This window comes from Salvelinus alpinus, chromosome 34 (assembly GCF_045679555.1).
Source record: "Salvelinus alpinus chromosome 34, SLU_Salpinus.1, whole genome shotgun sequence".
In the NCBI taxonomy this organism is placed as follows: Eukaryota; Metazoa; Chordata; class Actinopteri; order Salmoniformes; family Salmonidae; genus Salvelinus; species Salvelinus alpinus.
The window spans coordinates 22,876,270-22,885,317 of NC_092119.1; positions in this window are offsets into that span (position 1 = coordinate 22,876,270).

Here is a 9,048-nt window from a genome sequence, read left to right on the forward strand (position 1 = left end):
CCAAAGGAGGTGTTGGCTTTGGGGATGACCAGTGAAATATACCTGCTGGAGCGCATGCTACGGGTGGGTGTTGCTATGGTGACCAGTGAGCTGTGATAAGGCGGAGCTTTACCTAACAAAGACTTATAGATGACCTGGAGCCAGTGGGTTTGGCGACGAATATGTAGCGAGGACCAGCCAACGAGAGCATACAGGTGTATTTGGTGACAAAACGGATGGCACAGTGATAGACTGCATCCAATTTGCTGAGTAGAGTGTTGCAGGCTATTTTGTAAATGACATCGCCGAAGTCAAGGATCGGTAGGATAGTTAGTTTTACGAGGGTATGTTTGGCAGCATGAGTGAAGGAGGATTTGTTGCGAAATAGGAAGCCGATTCTAGATCTAACTTTGGATTGGAGATGCTTAATGTGATTTTGTAAAGAGAGTTTACAGTCTAACCAGACACCTAGGTATTTGTAGTTGACCACATATTCTAAGTCAGAACTGTCCAGAGTAGTGATGCTAGTTGGGCGGGCCATAAACTCCTCAGGTACATAGACAAACCCCACACTGAAACACATTACATACAACATATATACAAAAGTATGTGGACACCCCTTCAGCCACACCCGTTGCTGACAGGTGTATAAAATCGAGCACATAGCCATGCAAACTCCATAGACGAACATTAGCAGTAGAATGGCATTACTGAAGAGCTCAGTGACTTTAAACGTGGCACCGTCACAGGCTGCCACCTTTCCAACAAGTCAGTTCGTCAAATTTCTGCCCTGCTAGAGCTGCCCCCATTAACTGTAAGTGCTGTTATTGTGAATCAAATCAAATTGTACTGGTCACGTACACATATTTAGCAGATGTTATTGAGGGTGTAGCAAAATGCTTGTACTTGTGGAAACGTCTATAAGCAACAACAGCTCAGCCGCGAAGTGGTAGGCCACACAAGCTTACAATATGCAATATGCTGAAGCACGTAAAAATCGTTTGTCCTCGATTGCAACACTCACTACCGACTTCCAAACTGCCACTGGAAGCAACCTCAGCACAATAACTGTCCGTCAGGAGCTTCATGAAATGGGTTTCCATGGCAGAGCAGCCGCACACAAGCCTAAGATCATCATGCGCAATGCCAATGGTCGGTTGGAGGGGTGTAAAGCTCGCTGCCATTGGACTCTGGAGCAGTGGAAACGTTGTCTCTGGAGTGATGAATCATGCTTCACCATCTGGCAGTCCGACGGACAAATCTGGGTTTGGCGGAGGCCAGGAGAATACTATTTGCCCCAATGCATAGTGCCAACTGTAAAGTTTGGTGGAGGAAGAATAATGGTCTGGGGCTAGGCCCCTTAGTTCCAGTGAAGGGAAATTTTTACGCTACAGCATACAATGACATTCTAGACGATTCTGTGCTTCCAACTTTGTGGCAAAAGTTTGGAGAAAGCCCTTTCCTGTTTCAGCATTAAAATGCACAAAGCGAGGTCCATACAGAGATGGTTTGTCGAGATCGGTGTGGAAGAACTTGAATTGGAATGCCGACTGCGAGTCTGGCCTAATCGCCCAACCTCAGTGCCGACCTCCCTATTGCTCTTGTGGCTGAATGGAAGCAAGACCCCGCAGCAATGTTCCAACATGTAGTGGAAATTCTTCCCAGAAGACTAGAGGCTTTTATAGCAGCAAAGGGGGGACCAACTCCATATTAATGCCCATGACTTTGGAATGAGATATTTGACGAGCAGGTCCCCACATACTTTTGGTCATGTAGTGTATCTTTCTCTATCCCATCTTGTCTGAACTGTGGTTTCCATATGTGGCTCTCTCTTGGTATGTTTATGTGTGAACGCTATCCCTTCACAGTTCATTACACAGGAAGGATAAACAAGAAACTTCAACAGCATGCAGAATTGCCATGCTGTTGTTACTGGGCAACGGCCTGTTTGTGATCTGTTTAATGTGATCCGATCTACTAGCAATGTGATCTGTTGTTCAATGATGATCAATCACAGTATTCTGATTTGTAATTTTTCTGTTTTACATGCTCTGTTGATGTATACTAGAGAACAGACATGTCTGTTATCCCCACGCAAAATCGGGACACTTCACATATCATATCAAATCAAATCAAATTGTATTGGTCACATACACATGGTTAGCAGATGTTATTGCGAGTGTAGCGAAATGCTTATGCTTCCAGATCCGAAAGTGCAGCACTATCTAACAGGTAATATCTAACAATTCCACAACAAAACCTAATATCTAACAAATTCCACAACAAAACCTAATACACACAATCTAGTAAAGGTATGGGATAAGAATATATAAGTATAAAATATATGGATGAGCAGTGACAGAGCTGCTAAGATGCAATAGATAGTACAGAATATATAGTGAAGGATACAGTATAGACTGTATATATAGTTGAAGTCGGAAGTTTACATAAACTGAGTTTAAATGTATTTGGCTAAGGTGTTTCCCAATTCCTGACATTTAATCCGTAAGAATTGCAATTTGGGTGACGGACAAATGGGTTTCCAATAGGTTTCCATAATAAGAGCCTGGGAGCTGAAAACCCCACAATTCTGGTCGGAATTTCTTCCGATTGTCGCCTGAAATATCAATTCTGTTCTAGTCTCAGACATTATTTCAACAGTTTAATAAACTTCAGTGTTTTCTATCCAATGCTACCAATTATATGCATATCCTGGCATTTGGGCCTGAGTAACAGGCAGTTTACTTTGGGCACGTCAGTCAGACGGAAATTCAGGATACTGCCCACTAGCCCTAAGACGTTAACTTCCTGACTGATGTCTTGAGATGTTGCTTCAATATATGCACATAATTTCCCTTCCTCATGATGCCATCTATTTTGTGAAGTGCACCAGTCCCTCCTTGTCACGTTCCTGACCTGTTTTCTGTTTAGTTTTGTGTGTTAGTTGGTCAGGACGTGAGTTTGGGTGGGCATTCTATGTTATCTGTTTCTATGTTGGTTTAGGGTTGCCTGGTATGGCTCTCAATTGGAGGCAGGTGTTTGGCGTTCCTCTAATTGAGAGTCATATTTAGGTAGGCTGTTCACAGTGTTTGTTGGTGGGTGGTTGTCTCCTGTGTCTGTGTCGATGTTTGCACCATACGGGACTGTTTACGGTTTGTTCATTTATGTAGTCTGTTCCTGTTCATTTCGTTCTTCACGTTGTATGTAAGTTCGTTGTTCAGGTCTGTCTACTTTCGTTTTGTTATTTTGTATCATTTTCAAGTATAGTTCGTTTTCGTGTTTGTTCGTTTTGTTTATTTAAAATAAAAATCATCATGTATTCACAACCCGCTGCGCCTTGGTTCGATCACTACTCCTCCTCTTCTTATGAAGAGAGAGAGGAACGCCGTTACAGAACCACCCACCAATCCAGAGCCAAGCAGCGTAATTTGGAGCAACGGGCAAGTATACAGGACTTGTGGAGTTGGGAGCAAATATTTAACGGAGAAGGACCATGGGCTAAAGTAAATCACCGTCCATGGGAACAGCTGGAGGCAGCTCGGAGAGCGGAGGAAAATAGAGAGAGGAACCGGCGTTATGAGGGGACGCGTCTTGCACGGAAGCCCGAAAAGCCCGTGAGTAACTCCCAAAAATTTCTTGGGGGGGGGCTAAGGGGTAGTGGGCGAAGGGCAGGTAGGAGACCTGCGCCCACTTCCCAGGCTAACCGTGGAGAGCGGGAGTACGGGCAGACACCGTGTTACGCAGTAGAGCGCACGGTGTCTCCTGTACGTGTGCATAGCCCGGTGCGGGTTATTCCACCTCCCCGCACTGGTAGGGCTAGATTGGGCATTGAGCCAGGTGTCATGAGGCCGGCTCAACGCGTCTGGTCTCCAGTGCGTCTCCTCGGGCCGGCATACATGGCACCTGCCTTACGCATGGTTTCCCCGGTTCGCCTACACAGCCCGGTGCGGGTTATTCCACCTCCCCGCACTGGGCGGGCGACCGGGAGCATTCAACCAGGTAAGGTTGGGCAGGCTCAATGCTCAAGAGAGCCAGTACGCCTGCACGGTCCGGTATTTCCGGCGCCACCTCCCCGCCCCAGCCTAGTACCTACAGTGCCTACACTACGCACTAGGCTACCAGTGCGTCTCCTGAGCCCTGTTCCTCCTCCATGCACTCTCTCTGTAGTGCGTGTATCCAGTTCGGTGCCTCCAGTTCCGGCCCCACGCACTAAGCTACCAGTGCGTCTCCAGAGCCCTGTACACACTGTATCTTCTCCCCCTACTAATCCTGATGTGCTTGTCCTCAGCCCGGTGTCACCAGTGCCGGTACCACGCATCAGTTATAGAGTGGGCTTTGAGAATACAGTGTGCCCTGTCCCTGCTCTCCGCACTAGTATGAAGGTGCGTGTCCTTAGCCCCGTGCCTCCAGTTCCGGCACCACGCACCAGGTCTACAGTGCGCCTTATCCGGCCAGAGCCATCCGTCTCCCCAGCGCCATCTGAGCCATCCGTCTCCCCAGCGCCATCTGAGCCATCCGTCTCCCCAGCGCCATCTGAGCCATCCGTCTCCCCAGCGCCATCTGAGCCATCCGTCTCCCCAGCGCCGTCTGAGCCATCCGTCTCCCCAGCGCCGTCTGAGCCGCCCGTCTGCAATGAGCCTGCAAAGCCGCCCGTCTGCCATGAGCCTACAGAGCCGTCCGCCAGACAGGAGCCGCTAGAGCCGCCCGCCAGACAGGAGCCGCTAGAGCCGCCCGCCAGACAGGAGCCGCTAGAGCCGTCCGTCAGACAGGGTCTGCCAGAGCCGCCAACCAGACAGGATCTGCCAGAGCCGCCAACCAGACAGGATCTGCCAGAGCCGCCAGCCAGACAGGATCTGCCAGAGCCGCCAACCAGACAGGATCTGCCAGAGCCGCCAGCCAGACAGGATCTGCCAGAGCCGTCAGCGAGCCATGAGCAGCCAGAGCCGTCAGCGAGCCATGAGCAGCCAGAGCCGTCAGCGAGCCATGAGCAGCCAGAGCCGTCAACCTGCCATGAGCGTCCAGAGCCGTCAACCTGCCATGAGCGTCCAGAGCCGTCAGAGAGCCATGAGCAGCCAGAGCCGTCAGAGAGCCATGAGCAGCCAGAGCCGTCAGAGAGCCATGAGCAGCCAGAGCCGTCAGAGAGCCATGAGCAGCCAGAGCCGTCAGCCAGCCATGAGCGTCCAGAGCCGTCAGCCAGCCATGAGCGTCCAGAGCCGTCAGCCTGCCATGAGCGTCCAGAGCCGTCAGCCTGCCATGAGCGTCCAGAGCCGTCAGCCTGCCATGAGCGTCCAGAGCCGTCAGCCTGCCATGAGCGTCCAGAGCCGTCAGCCTGCCATGAGCGTCCAGAGCCGTCAGTCAGCCATGAGCTGTCCCTCAGCCAGAAGCGGCTAGTAATTCAGAACTGCCCCTCAGTCCAGAGCTGTCTCTCTGTCCGGAGCTGCCCTTCAGTCCGGAGTTGCCCCTCTATCCTGAGCTACCTCTTTATCCTGAGCTACCTCTCTCTCCTAAGCTATCCCTCTGTCCTGAGCTATCCCTATGTCCTGAACTACCTTGTCCCAGAGCTGTCCTTGATTCTGGTGTTGCCCCTAAATTTAGGTGGGGTTATTTGGAGGGTGGTCATTGTGGGGAGGCTAAGGAAGCGGGGATTGATTATGGTGGGGTGGGAACCACGCCCGGAGCCTAAGCCACCACCGTGGTCAGATGCCCACCCAGACCCTCCCCTGGACTTTTTGGTGATGCGTTCGGAGTACGCATCTTGAGGGGGGGGTTATGTCACGTTCCTGACCTGTTTTCTGTTTAGTTTTGTGTGTTAGTTGGTCAGGACGTGAGTTTGGGTGGGCATTCTATGTTATCTGTTTCTATGTTGGTTTAGGGTTGCCTGGTATGGCTCTCAATTGGAGGCAGGTGTTTGGCGTTCCTCTAATTGAGAGTCATATTTAGGTAGGCTGTTCACAGTGTTTGTTGGTGGGTGGTTGTCTCCTGTGTCTGTGTCGATGTTTGCACCATACGGGACTGTTTACGGTTTGTTCATTTATGTAGTCTGTTCCTGTTCATTTCGTTCTTCACGTTGTATGTAAGTTCGTTGTTCAGGTCTGTCTACTTTCGTTTTGTTATTTTGTATCATTTTCAAGTATAGTTCGTTTTCGTGTTTGTTCGTTTTGTTTATTTAAAATAAAAATCATCATGTATTCACAACCCGCTGCGCCTTGGTTCGATCACTACTCCTCCTCTTCTTATGAAGAGAGAGAGGAACGCCGTTACACTCCTGCAGCAAAGCACCCCCACAACATGATGCTGCCACCCCCGTGCTTCACGGTTGGGATGGTGTTCTTCGGCTTGCAAGCTTCCCCCTTTTTTCTACAAACATAATGATGGTCATTATAGCCAAACAGTTCTATTTTTGTTTAATTAGACGAGAGGACATTTCTCCAAAAAGTACAATCCTTGTCCCCATGTGCAGTTGCAAACCGTAGTCTGACTTTGATATGGAGGTTTTGGAGTAGTGGCTTCTTCCTTGCTGAGCGGCCTTTCAGGTTATGTCGATATAGGACTCGTTTTACTGTGGATATTGTCACGCCCTGGCCATAGAGAAACTTTTATTCTCTATTTTCGTTAGGCCAGGGTGTGACTAGGGTGGGCATTCTAGTTTCTTTATTTCTATGTTTTCTGTTTCTATGTTTTGGCCGGGTATTGTTCTCAATCAGGGACAGCTGTCTATCGTTGTCTCTGATTGGGAATCATACTTAGGCAGCCTGTTTTTCCACCTTAGTTGTGGGTAGTTGACTTTGTTAGTGGCCTGTATAGCCCTAGTAAGCGTCACGTTCGTTTTGTTGTTTCTTGTTTTTGTTGGCGACATTCATAAGTAAAGAGAAATGTACGCTCACCACGCTGCACCTTGGTCCGGTCATTTCCACCCTGACAGATATAGATACTTTTGTACCTGTTTCCTCCAGCATCTTCTCAAGGTCCATTGCTGTTGTTCTGGGATTGATTTGCACTTTTCGCACCAAAGTACATTCATCTCTAGGAGACAGAAGGCGTCTCCTTCCTGAGCGGTATGGCGGCTGCGTGGTCCCATGGTGTTTATACTTGTGTACAATTGTTTGTACAGATGAACGTGGTACCTTCAGGCATTTGGAAATTGCTCCCCAGGATGAACCAGACTTGTGGAGGTGCACAATTTTTTTTCTGAGGTCTTGGCTGATTTCTTTTGATTTTCCCATGATGTCAAGTAACGAGGCACTGAGTTTGAAGGTAGACCTTGAAATACATCCACAGGTACACCTCCAATTGACTCAAATGTTGTCAATTAGCCTATCAGAGCTTCTAAAGCCATGACATACTTTTCTGGAATTTTCCAAGCTGTTTAAAGGCACTGTCAATTTAATGTATGTAAACTTCTGACCCACTGGAATTGTGATACAGTGAATTATAAGTAAAATAATCTGTATGTAAACAATTGTTGGAAAAATTACTTGTGTCATGCACAAAGTAGATGTCCTAACCGACTTGCCAAAACTATAGTTTGTTGACAATACATTTGTGGAGTGGTTGAAAAATGTGTTTTAATGACTCCAACCTAAGTGTATGTAAACTTCCGACTTCAACTGTACATATGAGATGACTTATGTGAGATATGTAAACATTCCTAAAGTGGCATTATTAAAGTGACTAGTGTTCCATTTATTAAAGTGGCCAATGATATTAAGTCTGAAGGTAGGCAGCCGCCTCTCTGTGCTAGTGGTGGCTGTTTAACAATCTGATGGCCTTGATATAGAATCAGTTTTTTAATCTTTTTGTCCCAGCTTTGAAGCACCTGTACTGGTCTCGCCTTCTGGATGGAAACGGGGTGAACAGGTAGTGGTTTGGGTGGTTACTGTCCTTGATGATCTTTTTTTCCTTCCTGTGACATCGGGTGTTGTAGGTAGTTTGCCCCCGGTGATGCGTTGGGCGGATTGCACCACCCTCTGGAGAGCCCTACGGTTGTGGGCAGTGCAGTTTCCGTACCAGGCGGTGATATTAGCCGACAGGATGCTATCATTTGTGCACCTTTAAAAGTTAGTGAGGGTTTTTGGTGTCAAGCCAAATTTCTTCAGCCTCCTGAGGTTGAAGAGGCGCCTTCTTCACAACACTCTCTGTGTGCGTGGACCATTTCAGTTTGTCTGTGATATGTACACCGGGGAACTTAAAACTTTCCACTTTTGCTGATAGGGTGGTGCTCCCTTTGCTGTTTCCTGAAGTCCACGATCATCTCTTTTGTTTCGCTGACATTGAATGAGAGGTTATTTTCCTGACACCACACTCTGAGGGCCCTCACCTCCTCCCTGTAGGCCGTTTCGTCGTTGTTGGTAATCAAGCCTACCGCTGTAGTGTTGTCTGCAAACTTGATGATTGAGTTGGAGGCGTGCATGGCCACGCAGTCGTACAGGAGGGTGCTGAGAACGCACCCTTGTGGGGCCCCAGTGTTGAGGATCAGCGGAGTGGAGATGTTGTTTCCTACCTTCAGAATCTGAGGAAGTCCAGCACCCAGTTGCACAGGGCGGGTCGAGACCCAGGGTCTCAAGCTTAACTTCTTATGGCCGGGGGACAGTTTTGAGTAGCTTGGATGAATAAGGTGCCCAGAGTAAACTGCCTGCTACTCAGGCCCAGAAGCTAAGATATGCAAATTGTTAGTAGATCTGGATAGAAAACACTCTGAAGTTTCTAAAACTGTTTGAATGATGTCTGTGAGTATAACAGAACTCATATGGCAGGCAAAAACCTGAGAAGAAATCCAACCAGGAAGTGGGAAATCGGAGGTTGTAGGTTTTCAAGTCTTTGCCTATCCAAGATACAGTGTAAATTTGGTCCGATTGCACTTCCTAAGGCTTCCACTAGATGTCAACAGTCTTAAGAACCTTGTTTCAGGCTTCTACTGTGAAGGGTGAGCGAATAAGAGCTGTTTGACTAAGAGGTCTGGCAGAATGCCATGAGCAAAGTCATGCGCGCAGCCGTGAGAGTGAGCTGCGTTCCTTTTCATTTCTAAAGACAAAGGAATTGTCCGGTTGGAATATTATTGAAGATTTATGA